The sequence below is a fragment of the Cryptomeria japonica genome, chromosome 11, assembly GCF_030272615.1.
Source record: "Cryptomeria japonica chromosome 11, Sugi_1.0, whole genome shotgun sequence".
Classification (NCBI taxonomy): Eukaryota; Viridiplantae; Streptophyta; class Pinopsida; order Cupressales; family Cupressaceae; genus Cryptomeria; species Cryptomeria japonica.
The window spans coordinates 154598158-154615708 of NC_081415.1; positions in this window are offsets into that span (position 1 = coordinate 154598158).

Genomic DNA, 17551 nt, shown 5'->3' on the forward strand with positions numbered 1-17551 from the left:
CAGTTACAGGACATGACAGACATGTTTCCAGAATCTGAGTGCAATTTTTCCAATTTGTGAAGTTGTTATTATGACCAAATCTGAATTTTCGTGACAAGTAGATACAATGTTGATGAGGAATCAATGTTTGCAAGTGTTTGGACTCAAAATGACTTAAAATAAAGTGTGTTGTTTGATGTAAAAATGTTTTACATACACTTGAAGACACAAAAGACACAATGTTTTGATGTTTGATCTTGAATGTTCAAATGTTTAAAAGAAGGCAAGCACAATTTTTATGGTTGGCCAGGACAATAGTTGTTGATCCCACAAGGGGTTTCTCCCAAGGCTACGCTATTCAAAGTGGATACTTAGATGCTTGACCCCACTGGATCCACCCTCAACCCTCACTTCTCCAGGGCAGCCAAGCACCAATCCCCATGAAAACTCCCTGTGGTGAACTTTGTATCTCTACTAAGAACCATATGTGTGTGGGCCGCTCCAGAGGTCTGACCTCCTGCCCCAACAACTAGAAGGATTTTATTTTTCTAAAATAAAAAGGTTCTAGTAAGGGAATCTATTCATGTGGCCATACATGCGGCACTTTCAGCTCTATAAATATATAACACTCCTAGTCGGTAGGGGTTACGCCCTACTATTGATCAAATAAATTTAATCAAACAGGTTTATGGGGAGACATAGTGTCGGTATGAACTAATCAACACACGTTACCCACGACTTTCACCATGGATACAGTTATTTATAGTGGTTCGAAAGAGGTGGGTTTTCCTCACTACCACTTGGGTCGTTCCCTCCTCACTAGTAGTCCTAATGACCACATGGAGAGGCAAGCCCTCTAAAGATAAAATACAAAGAGCCTATTGCCCAAGACACAAAAGACTCTGGTTCAATTTTAGTGCACCAATTGAAGTGTTTTCTAGTCTATGGAAATAAAGCAAGCAATGAAAATCAAAAGAAAACCCCTTGCCAAGATCCCGCAACAAATATTTGTTAGTAGTTTTGCAATAATACCCCTCCTGCAAGCATACAAGTTAGGTACATTTTAGATCCAAAAGACTTTGTGAAAAAGGGGCCTTTGACAATGCGATTCGCTTCAAGGACAAGCTGCACCAATTTATTAGCTAGATCACAAGATATTAGCTCGAATAAACTAGATCTGTAATCAAAATGATGAAATGAAACCCTAAAAAATGAAACAAGACCAAAACTACAAGAACCAAACACAAACGCGATTAGATCCCACATAGATGTGGTTCCGTGACACAAACGCGACTTTAAACCCCATAGACATAGTTCCGAAACATAGATACGACTTTGAAACACAAACATGGTTAAAAGGATCATAAACGCACTTCAGGAACACAAATGTGGCTCTGCAATTTGGAAAAATGTAAAACATTGTCAGTGACACAGATATGATTTCAGAGGTCACAGATGCAGCAAAAAAACAAAAAGGCAGTTCCAAAAGATGCAGACGTGAAAAGGTTGAAATATTGTCGGAAAATGTCAGATCTGCAACTTCAAAAACACAAAATCTGCAACAAAGATGTTAAATGCAAAAGGGACAAGCGTCCCACCGGGTGTGCCAAAAATATTTATGGTAAAAATGGAAACAACAATATTGAAAGACTAAATAGATTCAACCACAAAACCCTAGCCTAACAACAACAAAGATCCACCATAATATATGAAGATTACTTAAGACATGCAAATCAACAAAATCACAAATTTGATACCATCACATTTCCAATAGGGTTTGAATCTCCATTATTCCTATCTCCATTGATCTTTCTTGATATATTTGCTCTCAAATTTTTATGTGTGCACAACAAATCAACAAAGAACAGAAATGTGGTTGCAAGTAGGCTTAATCGCATATGAAAGTTCGAATGCTAGAATGCTTGGAGGGATTGATAATGAAAGAAACAACCTCTTATACAGAAGACACTATAGGAAATTGAGGGATAAGATTAAGAGGTGTAAAAGATAGATGGTCGGCTAGGATTGAAGGGTACATAGTGTAGGAATTAAGAGATGAATGACATGTGTCATAGGTAGAAAAGGATAATGAATTAATTAAATAAATAAAGATTTACTTAATTAATAGAAGAAGTTGGATCAATTAAATAAATAAATAAAATTATTTAATTTAGGAAACATATAATTTAAATAAATAAATAAATTTACTTAAATGAAGAAAAAGGCTTAGAAGAGGATAAATGAATGAATTAAATAAATAAATAAATAATTATTTAATTAATAGAAGAATTAGGCTTAAATAATTAAATGAATAAAAATATTTATTTAACTAGACAGGACAATTTTAAGCGTCTACAGTTATATACTATGATAATTCAAGTGCTATCAACATGTCAAAGAATCTAGTGTAACATTCAAAGACTAAGCATGTATCAATCAAATATAATTACTTGAGAGAGCAAGTCAGTGAAGAGAAGGTGAAGTTGGAGTATGTATCTACAAAGCAGCAAATAGCTGATATTTTCGCTAAACCTTTGCCTGCAAATACATTTGTCTACTTGAGAGACAAATTAGGGGTATCTACTTTGGAGATTATTGGATGTGGTTGGTCATTGCTTCTGCTAGGATATTTTTTTGTCATTGATGTCAACATATTCCTGTGATTTATTCCGGTGTGATTGGGAAGATTTTCTGATTCGGTTTTGTAGTTTGGTTGTTGATCACTGTTTTGCAAAGGTTGATATTTCCTTTGATATATTCCGGTGTGATTAGATCTTGTGTTGAGACTTTGGGATATTGTTTTGGTTGCTCTTGTGTATCTTTATTTCATATGGTTCATGATTTGATGCTCCGCAAGTTATCTTTCTACGTGACAGTTGTTGATTGGTTGTGTTCTTGAGCTTCTAGACGTTGACCGATGAAGATTTGAAAAGAGGTGATGGTGCAACTATTTCAGATGATTTTAATGTGCTTGTTGGTGTTTCCTAGTCATTTCCTATTTATTTTTTATGATCCACATTGATTGTTGTGCAATATTTTGGTGGTTTTCATCAATTGGTATTGATTTTTTGTATTATACTGTATTTCTAGTGGTGTAGCGTGTTGCGATTGACCTTGGCATTATTTTTGGTGGAGTTGATCATTTGGGAATTTGAATTAGGACCATACTATGCTATGTAAATAATTATATTGGTCCGGTGGTCAATCTTTATATCGTGTGATGTAATTTTGTAATTAAGGGTGTTGGCATTCTACACTCTTATGAGAATAGTTAATGTTGTCATTGATGGCAACCAACTCGAAATCATCTGGCAGCCCACCGACAGTTACTGGCACTAGCAATAGACTTCTACATACACCGAGAGTGGAAACAATGCATACCGACACTCAAGCCGACATGGAATAAACTTTTTGTTTATTATTTTATAATGTAGTTGAGACTTCTATTTTGTAAGTTAGTGAGACTTCTATTTTGTAGTTGAGCAGTGAGCTCTAGGCTGCTAGCCTTCCTGCATGTGTAGGCCCCTCATTGTAAGTAATATTTATTCATTGGTCAGTGAGTGAATATTGTGGGTCACAAATCCCACTGAGGTTTTTCCCACACCGGGTTTCCTTGTTAAATATCTTGTGTTATGGTGTCTTCTCTATGTTGTCTCTACTATTCTTATTTGTTGTATTAATTCTTATTTACCAGTACACTATTTTAGGATGCAAAGTTCTTAATAAGTATAAATATTTTGTTAACCGGTTAGAAACTGATTCACCCCCCCCCTGTTGGGAGTATTTAAAAACTGAGTCAAGTTTATAGGCCTATTTCAAAATTTTGCTCTGCATGTCAGAAAAGTACCTAAATAAGTCAGTTTGAATGCCTAGTTAGCAAGGGGGTAAAATGGAGCCAGTTGATTTTCAGAGGGTAAGGCTCGGGATTCATGTCCCACACCTTTCATTTGGCATATTCAGTGATGTGCAACTTTCAGAATTCAATTTGGATAAGTTTATGAGGTACCCATTTTGAGGGGTGAGCTGGAAGTGCATTTTAGGCACAAATGCAGATTTTATTAGGTAGCCTTCTTTGAGCGATTACATCTTTTGTCCTATTAATCATCATGAAGAAATTCAAAGTGGATTCAATTCTATGTATAAATGTGATTCAACATGCAAAATTTCAAGTTCTTATGAATCCGTTTGCTCAGTTTTCAAAGCTCAATCCGTTTGTAGTTTGTGATGTTTGCACAAGTGTAAAAATGTCCTGGTGAGCGTCATGTCAAAATGTTTGTTCCGGACTAATGTTGGTATAAATGGTGAGCTATGTTTCAAATTTCAAGGCTCTACCAATCCGTTTGATCGGTTTTCAAAAGAGCTCATTTTGCCATCAAATTCAGTTATCCACACTCCAGTGTTATATCAGTTAATGTAGCCGTTTTGGTGAGTGCGTCGTTTGCATCCTGTCAGTCTGGTGATCGAATTGAGAATTCAAAGATTTAATATGTACTTTAAGGTACCTATGTTTCAAATTTGAGGACCCACGGAGGTCGTTTGATATTTTTGAGAAAGGCATCATGTGTTGCCAGAACATTGACTTCATCAGGTCCGCAATGTCGACAAAGCCAGTTGGCCATTTTCAGAAATTAATATCTCTTTGCTCGGGACTCATATTGAGAAACCGTTTGGTAGAAGTCATCCTTGTATATCAGAGTACACGCCTGTCAGATGGCGAGCTCCAGAAAGGTGTTTTGACAGGTTTGAAAATTACGTCTTCGCGATTAAATGCGAAAATTGTGGCGTAATTGCCTGAAGGTTGTAAAATGCGGATTAATGATCCGAAAATGATGCCGATCATTTCCGGAGGTATGTTTGAGGTTTGTGAAGCATTCCAGGGGTCAGTTGCATTAAAACAAAAAAAAATTTAGTCGGACCCACTTTGGGGCCCGACCTGGCTCATGCCTGTGCCATATTAGTTTATTGGCGACTTTGTTCACTAAGAGATTTTTAGAATATCTAAATATGGATTATAATCATGAGGCATGTCATAAGAGTTCAAGATGTTATTATGAACTTTAGGCAATTTAAAATTGGTGAGTTTGGAGCCAAATCCTCCTTCAGCGACAAAGAAGAGCATTAAAAAATGTGAATGCACTTGGCAGCCATGGTGTGAGAAGACCATTTAAACTTTCAAATTAAATGCATTGGCATGTGAAAAGCCATTAAACCTTTCAACCAAATGTAATGTGGAAGGTGTAAGCCAAATTTCATGACTTTGCCAACATCCTCCATGCTTGAAGTTTGACAAAGAGAAGACTTTATAAACTCCAGCCAATGCAAATAGCAATCCTCTCCTCCATGCTATGGCTGATCACGTTTTTGGCAAAGGGGCTGTAAGAAAGAGCAGCAATTAAAACATTAAAGTAAATGCAATGCTTCAACAATCCTCCCTCCCTGTGTGGTAATAGAAGATGGCAAATGAATCATTTAAATCTTTGAAAAGGGGCATGGTAGCAGCCAACACAGAAAAACTCTCAAGCAAATGTTTTTGGCAAATGCAATGCCAGACATTTCTCCTCCCTGTTGTGTATTCTATGTGGAGTGGTGATTGAAGGAAATTAATTAAATCTTTCAATCAAATAGCAATACTAAAATCTTCCCCTTCCCACGTGGTAACAACCATCACAGAGAGCAAGCAAAATGAAATTAGAAAGAGGTGTGAGAAGTAATGTGCAACAGATAGCAATGGAGATTGGGCAACATGGTGTTGGAGAACTTGTAGAAGACTTTAGTAATCCCCAGGTAACCGTCTATAGAAAGGGATTTGAAACATTAAAATGCATTCAGCAATAGAAAACCCCTTTGTGTGGTTGTTTGGAGGCCATATTAAACATGTTGCAAATGCATTTGGCTGGTGTAAAGCTAATGTTCATGACTTTGCCAGCATTTTCCCTCCCTCACGTGCTGTTTGAAGACCAACATTTTCGATCAAATCAAGAAATCGCCATGAAAGTCTCAGAAAAGAGCTCCAAAAGTGCACCTACAGGCAAATCACTTTATCCCACATTGGCTGGGAAGTGGTATTTTCTGGTATTTATAACAAAAAACGCACAGTAGTAATATGTCAAAGCCATAAAGGCTTTTGACACAAGGTGTCTATGGGCACCCAAGGCGGGCCCACGCGTGAGCACGTTTCTCGAGGCGATGGAAGAGTTGACTGGATAGTGGCCAAGTGGGCCCACGTGTGAGCACGCTTCTCGAGGTGAAGGAAGATGCATGTAGTTTAAACCTCGCAAAATAGCGAAAGTGAACGAGAGCCGTCCACGTGGCACACAGGTGGCGGGTACAGTCAGCGGTCCAGCAGGCGGGTCTCAGTGAGGTGGCACCCAGTGGCGATGACGTGGCATACAAGCAAGCAGCCCAGTGGTGGTGACGTGGCCGACAAGTGGCAAAAAATGAGGTGTCATCCCAGGTGGCACCCAGTAGACCCCATCAGCCAATAAGACCCCGCCACGTGGCAAGGCGTCAGAGCACAAATGGAGGCAAAAAATTAAATTTAAAATGATTAAATGATATAGTTTAAACTATAGAGAAATTCGAAAAATTTAAATGATGGGTCCATGTTGAGGATTAATTCGCCCAGGGCTCAATTTTTTGCCAAAGTATAAAGTGTTATATATTTTCGGAAAGCTCTCGGAGCGAGGAATCCGATTATGAAGTTAATTTTGATAAATGTGGGATATTTTAGAAGCAGTTTCCATGGGAACAAAATTCAGTTAGAGAGGGGACACTTGGCAATTCAGTTGCAGATTTGATTTTCTTCTCTCCTCCTTTTATTCCGAATTCTTCTCAGTTGTAAGGGTTCCAGAAATTTGGAAAATGCTCCAGATTTGATGGCTTCCACTTTCTGAATGTTAGGATCCAAATTTGTAAATGCTTTTGGTTTGTTTCAGGGTACAGAGGATTGCAATGCATTGTTGTAAATGTGATCTTAGTTGCAGGTCTTGCTTGTGTCAGGCATGAGTAACTTCCCATGATATTGTCTCTGTGTATGCATTTAATTGTTATGAATTGAATCCTCAAGGAGGCTTATAATTTGTCATCTCAAGGAGATTGTATGATTGTTTGTAGGCATTCTTCAATGAAGAGTTTAAATTCTATAATCAGTCATAAACAATGGAATGTGTCCCAGATCTGATAATTTTATGAATGGATTGAGTAATGCATTAGTACAAGGTATTAGTGCAGGGATATGTTGTAAGGAAAAACAAATTGCATCTATGATTTATATTTGTAGTTCTGTGTGTGACTCTGCTGCCCAATGAACAAGGCACTGGTCTTTGACAGATTTGGGAATGGTCTCAGAACAACAATTTAAAAGATAAATCTATTTCCCTTTATGTTTAGGGGTGTGTTCTTCTCATTCCAAGCTCTGTTTTCATTTATGACTTATACAGATCTAGCCAATCTGTAGTGTGTTCCTAATTTGGTGAGCTTGTGGAATGGTTTGTCTGCTCATTGTTGATGCAGTCCTATGTTTGTGATTGTTGTATTCAATGCATCAAAAGGGTGTCCCCCCCTAGGTCTAGCAGAACCTGAAGTGCAGGAGGATCATTAGGATCCTATGTTATGTTGTCCAAGCCCTGAGGTGTTTCATTGATTGAGATCGGCTATCTCATAGATAGATTTGCAGGTGTCTTGGGTTATCACTTTTGGTGAACAACACCCCCCTCTCAGTGTCTTTGGAACTATCATCAATTCTAACAATTTGTATTAGATCCTAGTCCTCTATTTTCAAAATCCTAACATCTTCAAGAAGATTCTAACACCAGTACAAATGGAGAACTTAAGAAAACAATTGGAAGGGGCTCTTGTAGATTATGATGCAGAGAAATTGAAGAATATCAAACTTGAAGATGATCTAAGGACTATACAGGAATTCATTAAAGGACTTCAGGAGAACTTTTCTATAGCACAAAATAAAAGAAAAGAACTTCGTGAGAAGATGCAGAAAGATGATGATGAAAAATAAACTCTTAGAGAACTTGCAAACAAATTGAGACAAGAAAACAATAATATAAAGAATGAAATGAAATATATGACTATGAGGTTATGTAAAGATATTGAAGACAAGAAGAAGAATGAATAAGACTTGACTAGGAGACTTAATGATGCTAGAAATGAAAATCTAAGACTTAGTCATGAAAATGATATGCTGAAGACAGATCTGATTCACATGCAAGATGATAAAACTGAGCTTATGAGACAAATGGAAATTCTGGAAAATGAGTTGGCTACTGCAAATAAACACAAAGACAAATTCAAGAAAAGTTCAGAGGAGCTTGATGACATGCTGAAAAGTCTGAAACCTAATGGAGATACTCATGGACTTGGATTTGAAGTTGGAGAAAGTTTTGGTACTGCAAACAATCTAGATCAGAACAAACCGATAAGACAACCTAATGCTTATAAGTTTAATGGAAAATGTTTCAATTGAAACAAATATGGTCATAGATAATATCAATGTAGATTTAGAAATAATCAGAATATTAATGCACCCATCGGTCAATGTTCCAAATGCAACAAAGTTGGTCATAATTCAGAAAATTGCAAAATGAATGTGAAATGCTATGTTTGTGGAAGATTTGGGAACTTATCTAATCAATGCATAACACAAACTAATGTAGGATATGCAAAGGTTATTCAGAGGAATAATGTGACTTGTTATTCTTGTAACAAGATTGGACATATTGCAAAATTTTGTAGAAGCAAGACTTCACCGGCAAACAATAAAGGATCCAGTTTGAAAGGCGGAGAAAAGGTAGATGAAGTAAAGCAAGAATTTTCAAAACAATGGATTAAGAAGAGAGATCAAAAAGTTAATGAGCCTATCTCTGCACTGGTAGAACAAAGTAATTATCCACCAGTAGGAGATTATTCATCCAACTGAGAAGTAACCCTTTGGGGGTATTGCAGCAAGCTGAAAATCATGCAGATTACCCTCGGTTGATGGTGAGAAGATAGATTTATTCTTTACTGGCAGATGTGTTACGTTTTCACTTAATTGGTGAGCATTTAATGTGGTTGGTGGAAGATATGCCATTATAAATCAGTTGATTTCCCTATTTTTGACTCATCGAACATTAAAATTATCAGAGAGCGCGAAAACTGAGCAAAGGCATTCAAGGCGAAGGTGCGAAGTGATTTCTTCAGACATTCAAAATATTTTCAGGCAGTAAAAGGTATTTTTCAATGGCCTCCTCTTCTGTTCCCGAGTTTATTTCGAACCCCACCATTGTGGAAAATGTGAAACACCTTAGGCCCGTGTTTAAGATAATTCCCAAAATTGCTAAACAAGATGACTCTGTAGGGGTATTCTCAAAAATTCCTAAATGTTAGGATTCCCACAGATACTGAGATGGGGGGGTTTGAATCAGTATCTAACCGGTAAATTGAATTTCTTAACTTAAAACATGTAGAACATATTATAACAGTGTACCGGCATGCAAGAAATAATGCAATAAACAAAAATGAAAGCAACCACATGAAAATCACACCATAACACAATATTTTAACGAGGAAACCCGATGTGGGAAAAACCTCGATGGGATTTGTGACCCACAATATTCACTTACTAGCCAATAAGAGAATATTACTTACAAGAGGGGCCTGCACATGCAGGAAGGCCAATTGCCTAGAGCTCACTACTCAATGGGAAGTCTCATTGACTTACAATGTGGATTATACAAATCCAATATCTTGTACTGCTTTACAATAGCATCTATAATGCCAGATCCAATACCAGTTTCTGCTCTGCTTCTTACATAAACCCTCTAACCTATATTTCGCATAATAGGTCTGCCTTATTATTTTTTCTATCCATATCTAAAGTCCTACAATGACTTCTTATATATATAAGTCATTTTACAATGATACCAAGTCGGCTTACAAAGTTTTTACAATAATAAACAAAATATAATATAACAAAAATCTTGTCGGCCTCTGTGCCGGTATGCTTCCTTTCTCTATCGGTGCCGGTGGTCTAAGTGTCGATGTAGAGTCTGAACTGCTGATGCCGGTGTAATGCCTTGCCGGTGCCATAGGATTGTAAGGTTGCCATCACTGACAAAACCTTTAATCACCTACAATGTCTCATTGGAGTGTGCATATGCCAACAATCTCCCCCTTTGGCATTGATGGCAACACTCATGACAAAATTCAAAAGTGTATCCAAAACTTGTAATCCAAAATTATGTTACCAAAAAAAGATATGCTCCCCTTGAGTAGATAAGTCTTCTGCCGGTTATTTTCTCTTATTTTCTCATACTACTACTCCCCCTTTGGCATCAATGACAAAGGTTGTCAAGGGGTCAAATAGAGTTGTAGTCTCAACCTTGTAACTGTGTGGTCACAATTTGAAAAAGATTAGCCAAAATCAGGTTTATACTATCCATAAACTTCTTGCTATCCTTTATAGTTGCATCTGTTCTTTGAACTGTACCGGTGAGGTGTTGCATATGCTCTGCTGGTGTTCTCTGTCCCTGTACTAGTGCCTCAGATATTTCCTTCCGAATGAATGCTAGATAGTCCAATCTTGGACTCAGTCTTAGTCTCAAACTCTTTGCCTTATCTACTATTCTCTCCTTTTCTCTTCCTAGCTTAAGTAACTCTTCCTCAAAACTTGTTATCTTCTGTTCAAAAAATGATAATGTATCAGGTGAGTTAACAAAACTGTCTTCAAGTTTATTGATTTCATCCTGTATCTTGCTCATCTACTTATCTATGTCAGTTGTTAGTAAGTTTGTCTTGCATACGTCTTTGTACAGAGTTTTGAATTCCTTCAGTAAGTTGCATAGTTCCGATAGAAGTGTGTCAAATTCCCTTGTACACTTCTTTATCTGATCCTCAAAGAATCTCTGCTTTTCAATTTCCATCTTATCCTTCAATGCCTCTTGCTTTAATTGCTCAATTGTCACTATGTTCTCAGTGATGTACTTGGACAAAATATCAATTTGGCTTAATGAATCTTTATTGTCTATATTTCAGTTAGGAGCTAGCCTCTTCAAAATTGGGATTGTGTCATCTATAACTTTATAAGCCTGTGAACTACAATCTGTTATCCTTTTGATAGAATCTAAAAGTACTTTTGTTACATTTGTTGATTTATAACGTGCTGATGAGGAACCAACATTCTGAATTCCATCGGTGGAGGAAGTAACCAAGCTTTTAGTGACCTCTGGTAGGTCTGTCTGTGTTTGCATTTCCTTAAGCAATGGTTTTTGTACTTCTCCTATTGCCAGTTGCACTATTTCCACATGAGTTTGTTCCTGTTCCTATTGCTGCTTAGGAGCATGTTGCTCTTCTTGTTTCTCTGTCTATTGTTTTGTCTTAGTCTCAATCTGAGTCTCTATTTGTTCTCCTGTGCTATCATCTGCCGATTTTTCTTGTGTGTTGTCAGTTTGATCAGTTACCGGTGGCTCATTAGCCATGTCTATCCTACCTGTTGTATCTTTATCTACCATAATGTTGACCATTTGTGTATCAACATCTACTATTTATAGTACTTCAGGATTAGGATTTATATCCTCTACATCCATACTCTCAACTGTCGGTTGATCTTTAGTAGTTGTTATTACCGGTGGAGTAATCAAAGGCGGTGGGGGTAAGTTGTCTTTTACCTTGATACTAAGAGGTCCACCAACCTTCCCTTTACCCTTGTCCTCGTCCTTCTGATATACCTTTATTGGCTTGGGGTTCATGTACTCTTCCTATTTTTCTTTTTCAACTAGGAATATATCCCATGCATTTTATGTTTCCTCAATTACCTCATTGACTCTTCCAACCATTAATGCAATATGCCGGTGTGCAGTAGAGAATAATGACCGATTGGCTTTTGCAATTAGGTCATCTATTTCCTTGGGTGAGTTTACTGGGTAAACAACAAGTAACTTTTCTATTTTGATCTTCTTGTCAAGCTCTACAACAGCTTGTCTTCTTTCTTCCAATATTTTAAACAGTTCATCTACCACTTCCATTAAAAATTTCTTATACATGTCCATGTGCAAAATAACACTGTTTTCCACTTGTTCTTTCTCATCTGCTGTCAAAGTATCATACAATTTCTCTATGTTCTTTAGTTTCCCTTCCTCTATGATTTTATTCAATAATTTGTCAAGAGGGGCCAAGTTTTGTTGAGTCCTCTTCTTCTTCTTTGGTGTCAGTATTTTCTTTGGTGTAGTTTTCTTAACCGGAGACCTCACTGCCTGTTGTTTCTGTCTAGTTCTCCTAGGTGAGGGTGTGGTTGCCAGTGAAGGATCTCTTTTTCTTACAACTCTCTTGAAAGTTGCTGGCATGTCATTCTCCAAAGAAGTAGCTACCGGTGATAGCTAAGTTTCAGGTTGTAGTGTTACCATCTCATCCTCAGTGATACCGGTTTGTTTCATTACATCTTCTTTAATAGCCTTAGCCTGTCTAGATCCTCTTCTCACAACTGCCTCAACCTTTTTCACTCTTTTATGAGATTGAATTTGGCTTTCTATGGTCTCAGCACTGCCAAATACTTCTTCCTTTGGTTCCCTGGGTGCCTCTAGAAGTGCTTCAACATAAGTCTCAATGATATGGTCATCAGTCTCATAACCCATCTCCGTTACCCAAATTGTTCTTGGGATAACTGCTTCCATCCAGATCTCATCCTTTTTTATCACAAAACATATGTTATCCTTATACTTGTCAACAATTTTTTGTGATAGTCTGATTCTTTTCTTCATTTTGGCCTTTAGTGCTTGAAAGTATTCATGGATATTCTTTTCTTTGTCTTCACCCATGTTATTAAATAGGTCCATTAACTATTTCCCTAACGGTATATCAAATCCAAGCTCTTTATGGCCTATACCGAGAACTTGTTTGGTTATGTGTAGCATTAAGCATACAAGTAGAGTACCAAACCTAAAAGTTCCTTTCTTATCCTTCTTGATTTTGCCTAAGTTATCAATCAACTCATCTTTTAACCACTCACATATATCAATTTTCACATTCTCTGTAATCATGTCATAAGCACTCTTAATGCATAAACTTGAAACTGAGTTAAGTCTATTTGCATGAGTAGCTTTATACCCTAAAATCATGCTGATGAATCTCACATTTGTGTCGGTTACATCATTGACTCTCAAGGACCTTTTGTCGGATGTTGCACCAGTTAGTTTAGTTACTAGGTCATTTGAGACCTTTTTAGTCTTGTCTGGTCTTTTACCAGTGGAAGGTAACACTGTGACAGCTTTCACAGCTTCCTTGGTAATTTTGTGAATTGCATCTAACCAAAAAAATTCACCATGTACCCTGCGCAAAACTATCCTAATCACATCCTTGGGAAATTCAGGAATGGAGAGGATTTTGGTGAATCCTAGGGTTTCAACAATTTTATGTTCTGGTTTTACATTTCTAGAATCATCACATATGACAGATTTATACATGGTTTTGATCTCTTCATCTCCTAATTCCTCTATGTTGCAACGGATGTATATTCTGGGGTCTTCAGCATAAACAACTCCTTTTGGAATTTGGGAAAAAGCACCTGTATTGTCATCTTTCTTTGCAATCTCAGGAACTATTTGAAATACGGGCCTAGGGCATTTTATAACCTCGACTACTGTAGGGTTTTCTATATATTCAAGTGCAGAGGTGGATGCCATGATGATAAATACCTTTTTCTGCCTTAGGATGGATTGATTGTTGAAGTGTTCTTGCCTGTTTGCTCGAAATACCTTAGCTCTGGAAATTTCGCTCTTTTCGAATGTTTGAAATCTCAGTGAAGTGAAATGGAGCCAAAATCACAAATTTATAATGTTTATTAGCCATCTACCACATTTAATGCATGTCAGTTAAGTAGTCACTTAACATTGTCTGCCGGTATATAAGTATTTTTCAACTTCTCATCTTTAACCGAGGGAATAATAGCATATGTCTCATTTGATTGCCAAACCCTCAAAGAAAATTTTCTTCAATTTGATGAAGAGCTTCCTGCCGGTGGAGCACTACTCTGTTCTGTCAGTGAAGTGCTACTCAGTCCTGTTGGTGAAGTGTTGATTGGTTCTACTGGTGGAGGAGTATTCCCAACATTTAAGACAGACTTTCTAATCCATTGTTTTGAGAATTCTTGCTTTACCTCAAATTTTTCTTTTCCTTTCAAGCTAGAAATTTTGTTGTCTACCGGTGATCCTTTGCTTCTGCAAAATTTTGCAATATGCCCAATCTTGTTACATGCATAGCAAGTTACATTATTTTTCTGAATAGCTTTGCCATAACCTATGCCGGTTTGTATTCTACATTGATTAGATAAGTGTCCAAATCTTCCACAAACATAACATCTCACATTCATTCTACAATTTTCAAAGTTATGACCAACTTTGTTGCATTTTGAACATTGACCGGTGGGTGTGTTGATGTTCTGATAATTTCTAGATCTACATTGATTTTCTCTATGTCCATACTTATTCTAGTTAAAGCATTTTCCATTGAATTTATAAGCATTAGGTTGCCTTACCGGTTTGCTATGATCTTGAGTGTTTGTAGTGCCGGAGCTTGCTCCTGTTTCAAAGCCAATTCCACAAGTATCACCATTAGGTTTCTGAATCTTCAACAAGTCACCAAGTTCTTCTGAGATTTTCTTGAATTTATCTTTGTGTTGATTTGCAATATCCAGTTCTCTTTCTAAGATCTCTTTTTGTCTAATCAGTTCATTGGAGTCATTCTGTGTATGCATCAGATCTATCTTCAATAGGTCATTTTCATAACTAAGTCTTGTGTTCTCATTTGCTGCATCACTTAGTCTTCTGGTTAATTCTTCTTCATTCTTCTTCCTATCTTCAATTTCTTTATAGAATCTCATGGTCATATCTGCATCTCATTCTTCTGTGTCATGTTCTCTTGTTTCAACTTTCTTATCTGATCATTAAGTGATTCCTTTTCATCATTCTCATTTTGCATCTTTTCACATAATTCTCTTCTCTTGTTTCTTGCAATGGTAAAATTCTCTTGAATTGCTCGAATAATATCCTGAGCTACCTTTAGATCATCTTCAAGTTTGATGTTTTTCAATTTCTCTGTATCATAGTCTGAGAGAGTTGCTTCTAGTTGCTTCATCAGATTTTTCATCTTTACCAGTGTCAAGATCCTCCTCAAGCCATTAGGCTTCTGAAAATAGAAGACCAAGCTCTGATACCAATTGTTAGGATTCCCATAGATACTAAGAGAGGAGGGGGGGGGGGGGGGGGGGGGGGTGAATCAGTATCTAACCGGTAAATTGAATTTCTTAACTTAAAACATGTAGAACATATTATAACAGTGTACCAGTATGCAAGAAATAATGCAATAAATAGAAATGAAAGAAACCACATGAAAATCACACCACAACACAATATTTTAACGAGGAAACCCGGTGTGGGAAAAACCTCGGTGGGATTTGTGACCCACAATATTCACTTACTGGCCAATAAGAGAATATTACTTACAAGAGGGGCTTGCACATGCAGGAAGGCCAATTGCCTAGAGCTCACTGCTCAATGGGAAGTCTCACTGACTTACAATATGGATTATACAAATCCAATATCTTGTACTGCTTTACAATAGCATCTATAATGCCAGATCCAGTATCGGTTTCTGCTCTGCTTCTTACATAAACCCTTTAACCTATATTTCGCATAATAGGTCTGCCTTATTATTTTTTCTATCCATATCTAAATGTTCTACAATGATTTCTTATATATATATAAGTCATTTTACAATGATACCAAGTCGGCTTACAAAGTTTTAACAATAATAAACAAAATATAATATAACAAAAATCCTGTCGGCCTCTGTGCCGGTATGCTTCCTTTCTCTGCCGGTGTCGATGGTCTGAGTGCCGGTGTAGAGTCTGATCTGCTGATGCCGGTGTAATGCCTTTCCAGTACCATAGGATTGTAAGGTTGCCATCAATGACAAAACCTTCAATCACCTACAATGTCTCATTGGAGTGTGCATATGCCAACACTAAAGGTGTAGCATTTGCAGAAGACCCTAAGATTTATATACATTGCAATATAGAAGATCTAGGATCGGAGGAATTAATGAAAATGTTTAATAAGGTCATTTGTGATGAACATGGTGTTGTTAAACATGAACACAAGATTGTGGAAACTTTAGATTTTGTGGAGATACTGAATATCCCTCAATTTCTAGAGGAAGTGGTAAGGATTGTATTGAGTAAAGCACATGGAGAACTCTTATGGTTGGATTTTGTTTGCAAGATAACTCGACAAGAAATTAGGGCAGTTACTAGTTTACCCTCAACCGACAGCAAGCCTGATAAGACAAATAAGATTACCAACAACAAAGTGATAAGCCTAACCAGAGCAACATCTGACAATAGATCACTTAGAGTAAATGATATTAAGGACATCAATGTGAGATTTGTAAGTATGGTGCTAGGATACAAGGCCACACATGCTAATAGGCTAAATTTTGTTTCTAGTCTCTATACACATAGTGCTTATGAGATGGTATACAACAATACAATGATTGATGTGTGTGAATGGTTAAAAGATGAGCTTATTGACAATTTGAAAAAGATTAAGGGAGATAAGAAAGGCACATTCCATTTTGGAAATCTGTTGGTATGTTTGATGTTGTACTTTGTTAAAGAGATCCCCGGTATAGGACCCAAAGACTTTAGTTATGATATACCGGTAGGAAAACAACTACAGGAAGCTTTTATCGGCATGGGAGCTGCTAGAGACAACAACATAAGAGATTACTTTAAAACCTTCCAAGCTAAGATGAGAGCTATGATGAATACTAAGAGGGGGGGGGGTGATTTAGTATGCCAAAAATCACTGCAGTAAAACACTTAAACAGTCTGAAGATAAACCGGTAAAACAGTTTAATAGACAGACCGGTTATCACACATGCAAACCAAAATGCAAATAAAGCATTCACCCACAAAAGCAATACAACCATAACACAAGATATTTGACGTGGAAACCCAAATGGGAAAAACCATGGTGAGATGGAACTCACAAGTCACTATCTGCATAATAGAAACTAGACCGGTTAAGGTCTTACAATGTTCTTCACCAGAATAGATCCTGTTAGGAATCTCAATCTCTATTAGGAGATAAGTGTGATTAAAGACTACCTTGCTAGAGGATTTTAGATTCACAAAGGTGAACCACCTTGTTAGAGGATTTTACAAAAGGCTTTTGGGCCTACCCGGTTAAGGGCTATAAACTTGTCAAAGATGTGAGTAATCAACAAGTGTTTGATCTATCTAACAGTACAGACTGCTTGGTTAGATCCAGTATAGCTCACAGCTAATGTATTCCAGCATTACTTCAGTCTTCTCTGTCTCTCACTCAGTTACAACTTGATCTTCTCAGATAAGATCGCTCTTACAACAACTCATCAACCACCTTAAACCCTAGCACAACATAAACCCTTTTTGTAACAACTCAAAAACCCTAGACATGATGTCCTTTTAAAGGAATCTAATTTCATGTTGGTCCAATAGGATTACATTACAATTTCCTAGGTTCAATGAATCTAGACATACTCAGTA